Raw genomic sequence first — 5,000 nt, 5'->3', positions numbered from 1 at the left:
TAGGGTTAGGGTTAGGGTTAGGGTTAATATTAGGGTTAGGGTTAAGGTTAGGGTTAGGGTTAGGGTTAGGGTTAGGGTTAGGGTTAGGTACATGCCATGCACAGCTGAGGTTTAGAGTTCCGTTTAGGATTAGACCTTTTAGGGTTAGGGTTAGGGTTAGGGTTAGGGTTAGGGTCTAGGTTAGGCTTAGAGTTAGCGTTAGGGTGAGGGTTAGGCTTACGGTTAAGGTTAGTGTTACGGTTAGGTACATGCCATGCACAGCTGAGATTTAGAGCTCCGTTAAGGGTTAGACCTCTTAGGGTCAGGGTTAGGGTTAGGGTTAGGGTTAGGGTCAGAGTCAGGGTTAGGGTCAGGGTCAGTATTAGGGTTAGAGTTAGGATTAGGGTTAGGGTTAGGGTTAGGTACATGCCATGTACAGCTGAGGTTTAGAGCTCCGTTTAGGGTTAGATCTCTTAGGGTTCGGGTTAGGGTTAGGGTTAGGGTTAGGGTTAGGGTTCGGTACATGCTTGCACAGCTGAGGATTAGAGCTCCGTTTAGGGATAGATCTCTTAGGGTCGGGGTAGGGTTAGGGTTAGGGTTAGGGTTAGGTTTAGGTTTAGGGTTAGGGTTAGGGTTATGGTTAGGGTTAGGGTTAGGGTTAGGTACATGCCATGCACAGCTGAGGTTTAGAGTTCCGTTTAGGGTTAGGTCTCATAGGGTTAGGGTTAGGGTTAGGGTTAGGGTTAGGGTTAGGGTTAGGGTTAGGGTTAGGTTTAGGTTTAGGGTTAGGGTTAGGGTTATGGTTAGGGTTAGGGTTAGGGTTAGGTACATGCCATGCACAGCTGAGGTTTAGAGCTCTGTTTAGGGTTAGATCTCTTAGGGTCAGGGTTAGGGTTAGGGTTAGGGTTAGGGTTAGGGTTAGGGTTAGGGTTAGGGTTAGGGTTAGGGTCAGAGTCAGGGTTAGGGTCAGGGTCAGTATTAGGGTTAGGGTTAGGGTTAGATACATGCCATGTACAGCTGAGGTTTAGAGCTCTGTTTAGGATTAGATCTCTGAGGGTTCGGTTTAGGGTTAGGGTTAGGGTTAGGGTTAGGGTTAGTGTTAGGGTTAGGGTTAGGGTTAGGGTTAGGGTTAGGGTTAGGGTTAGGGTTAGGTACATGCCATGCACAGCTGAGGTTTAGAGTTCCGTTTAGGATTAGGCCTTTTAGAGTTAGGGTTAGGGTTAGGGTTAGGGTTAGGGTCTAGGTTAGGCTTAGATTTAGCGTTAGGGTTAGGCTTAAGTACATGACATGCACAGCTGAGGTTTATAATTCCGTTTAGGTTTAGGCCTTTTAGGGTTAGTGTTAGGGTTAGTGTTAGGGTTAGGGTTAGGGTTAGGGTTAGGGTTACGTTTAGGTACATGCCATGCACAGCTGAGGTTTAGAGTTCCGTTTAGGGTTAGGTCTCTTAGGGTCAGGGTTAGGTTTAGGATTAGGGTTAGGGTGAGGTTTAGGGTTAGGGTTATGGTTAGGGTTAGGGTTAGGGTTAGGGTTAGGTACATGCTTGCACAGCCGAGGATTAGAGTTCCGTCTAGGGTTAGGCCTCTTAGGGTCAGGTTAGGGTTAGGGTTAGGTTTAGGGTTAGGGTTAGGGTTAGGTTTAGGCTTAGGGGTAGGGTTAGGGTTAGGGTTATGTACATGCCATGCACAGCTGAAATTTAGAGTTCCGTCTAGGGTTAGGCCTCTTAAGGTCAGGATTAGGGTTAGGTTTAGGATTATGGTTAGGGTTAGGGTTAAGCTTAGGGTTAGGGTTAGGGTTAGGGTTAGGGTTAGCGTTAGGGTTAGGTACATGCCATGCACAGCTGAGGTTTAGAGTTCCGTTTAGGATTAGGCCTTTTAGGGTTAGGGTTAGGGTTAGGGTTAGGGTTAGGGTCTAGGTTAGGCTTAGATTTAGCGTTAGGGTTAGGGTTAGGGTTACGGTTAACGTTAGGGTTGCGGTTAGGTACATGCCATGCACAGCTGAGGTTTAGAGTTCCGTTTAGGGTGTGGTCTCTTAGGGTCAGGGTTTGTGTTAGGGTTAGGGTTAGGGTTAGGCTTATGTACATGACATGCACAGCTGAGGTTTAGAGTTCCGTTTAGGGTTAGGGTTAGGGTTTAGGGTTTGGCTTACGCTTACGGTTAGGCTTAGGCTTAGGCTTATGGTTAGGGTCAGGGTTAGGGTTAGGGTTAGGGTTAGGGTAAGGGTTAGGGTTAGGTTTAGGGTTAGGTACATGGCATGCACAGCTGAGGTTTAGAGCTCCGTTTAGGGTTAGGTCTCTTAGGGTTAGGGTTAGGGTTAGGGTTATGTACATGCCATGCACAGCTGAGGTTTAGAGTTCCGTCTAGGGTTAGGCCTCTTAAGGTCAGGATTAGGGTTAGGTTTAGGATTATGGTTAGGGTTAGGGTTAGGGTTAGGGTTAAGCTTTGGGTTAGGGTTAGGTTTAGGGTTAGCGTTAGGGTTAGGGTTATGTACATGCCATGCACAGCTGAGGTTTAGAGTTCCGTTTAGGGTTAGGTCTCTTAGGGTCAGGGTTAGGTTTAGGATTAGGGTTAGGGTTAGGTTCAGGGTTAGGGTTCGGGTTCGGGTTCGGGTTAGGGTTCGGGTTAGGGTTAGGTTTAGGGTTAGGGTTAGGGTTAGGGTTAGGGTTAGGGTTAGGGTTAGGGTTAGGGTTAGGGTTAGGTACATGCTTGCACAGCTGAGGATTAGAGTTCCGTATATGGTTAGGGCTCTTAAGGTCAGGGTTAGGCTTAGGATTAGGGTTAGGCTTAGGGTTAGGGTCAGGGTTAGGGTTAGGGTTAGGTTTAGGATTAGGGTTAGGGTTAGGGTTAGGGTTAGGGTTAGGGTTAGGGTTAGGGTCAGGGTTAGGGTTAGGGTTAGGGTTAGGGTTAGGGTTAGGGTTAGTGTTCGGGTCAGAGTCAGGGTTAGGGTCAGGGTCAGGGTCAGTCTTAGGGTTAGGGTTAGGGTTAGGGTTAGGGTTAGGGTTAGGTACATGCCATGCACAGCTGAGGTTTAGAGCTCCGTTAAGGGTTAGACCTCTTAGGGTCAGGGTTAGGGTTAGGGTTAGGGTTAGGGTCAGAGTCAGGGTTAGGGTCAGGGTCAGTATTAGGGTTAGAGTTAGGATTAGGGTTAGGGTTAGGGTTAGGTACATGCCATGTACAGCTGAGGTTTAGAGCTCCGTTTAGGGTTAGATCTCTTAGGGTTCGGGTTAGGGTTAGGGTTAGGGTTAGGGTTAGGTTTAGGTTTAGGGTTAGGGTTAGGGTTATGGTTAGGGTTAGGGTTAGGGTTAGGTACATGCCATGCACAGCTGAGGTTTAGAGTTCCGTTTAGGGTTAGGTCTCATAGGGTTAGGGTTATGGTTAGGGTTAGGGTTAGGGTTAGGGTTAGGGTTAGGGTTAGGTTTAGGTTTAGGGTTAGGGTTAGGGTTATGGTTAGGGTTAGGGTTAGGGTTAGGTACATGCCATGCACAGCTGAGGTTTAGAGCTCTGTTTAGGGTTAGATCTCTTAGGGTCAGGGTTAGGGTTAGGGTTAGGGTTAGGGTTAGGGTTAGGGTTAGGGTTAGGGTTAGGGTTAGGGTTAGGGTTAGGGTTAGGGTTAGGGTCAGAGTCAGGGTTAGGGTCAGGGTCAGTATTAGGGTTAGGGTTAGGGTTAGGTACATGCCATGTACAGCTGAGGTTTAGAGCTCCGTTTAGGATTAGATCTCTGAGGGTTCGGTTTAGGGTTAGGGTTAGGGTTAGGGTTAGGGTTAGGGTTAGGGTTAGGGTTAGGGTTAGGGTTAGGGTTAATGTTAGGGTTAGGGTTAAGGTTAGGGTTAGGGTTAGGGTTAGGGTTAGGGTTAGGGTTAGGTACATGCCATGCACAGCTGAGGTTTAGAGTTCCGTTTAGGATTAGACCTTTTAGGGTTAGGGTTAGGGTTAGGGTTAGGGTTAGGGTCTACGTTAGGCTTAGAGTTAGCGTTAGGGTGAGGGTTAGGGTTACGGTTAAGGTTAGGGTTACGGTTAGGTACATGCCATGCACAGCTGAGGTTTAGAGTTCCGTTTAGGGTTAGGTCTCTTAGGGTCAGGGTTTGTGTTAGGGTTAGGGTTAGGGTTAGGCTTATGTACATGACATGCACAGCTGAGGTTTAGAGTTCCGTATAGGGTTAGGGTTAGGGTTTAGGATTAGGCTTAGGGTTAGGGTTAGGCTTAGGATTAGGGTTATGGTTAGGGTTAGGGTCAGGGTTAGGGTTAGGGTTAGGGTTAGGGTTAGGGTTAGGGTTAGGGTTAAGATTTGGGTTAGGGTTAGGGTTAGGGTTAGGTTTAGGGTTAGGGTTAGGGTTAGGGTCAGAGTCAGGGTTAGGGTCAGGGTCAATATTAGGGTTAGGGTCAGGGTTAGGGTTAGGGTTAGGTTTAGGTTTCGGGTTAGGTTTAGGTACATGCCATGCACAGCTGAGGTTTAGAGTTCCGTTTAGGGTTAGGTCTCATAGGGTTAGGGTTAGGGTTAGGGTTAGGGTTAGGGTTAGTGTTAGGGTTAGGGTTAGGGTTAGGGTTAGGGTTAGGGTTAGGGTTAGGGTTAGGGTTAGGTACATGCCATGCACAGCTGAGGTTTAGAGTTCCGTTTAGGATTAGGCCTTTTAGAGTTAGGGTTAGGGTTAGGGTTAGGGTTAGGGTCTAGGTTAGGCTGAGATTTAGCGATAGGGTTAGGCTTAAGTACATGACATGCACAGCTGAGGTTTATAATTCCGTTTAGGTTTAGGCCTTTTAGGGTTAGTGTTAGGGTTAGTGTTAGGGTTAGGGTTAGGGTTAGGGTTATGTACATGCCATGCACAGCTGAGGTTTAGAGTTCCGTTTAGGGTTAGGTCTCTTAGGGTCAGGGTTAGGTTTAGGATTAGGGTTAGGGTTAGGTTCAGGGTTAGGGTTCGGGTTCGGGTTCGGGTTAGGGTTCGGGTTAGGGTTGGGGTTAGGGTTAGGGTTAGGGTTAGGGTTAGGGTTAGGGTTAGGGTTAGGTACATGCTTGCACAGCTGAGGATT

The sequence above is a fragment of the Falco peregrinus genome, unplaced genomic scaffold, assembly GCF_023634155.1.
Source record: "Falco peregrinus isolate bFalPer1 unplaced genomic scaffold, bFalPer1.pri scaffold_57, whole genome shotgun sequence".
Lineage (NCBI taxonomy): Eukaryota > Metazoa > Chordata > Aves > Falconiformes > Falconidae > Falco > Falco peregrinus.
Note: the sequence above shows the minus strand (reverse complement) of the source record.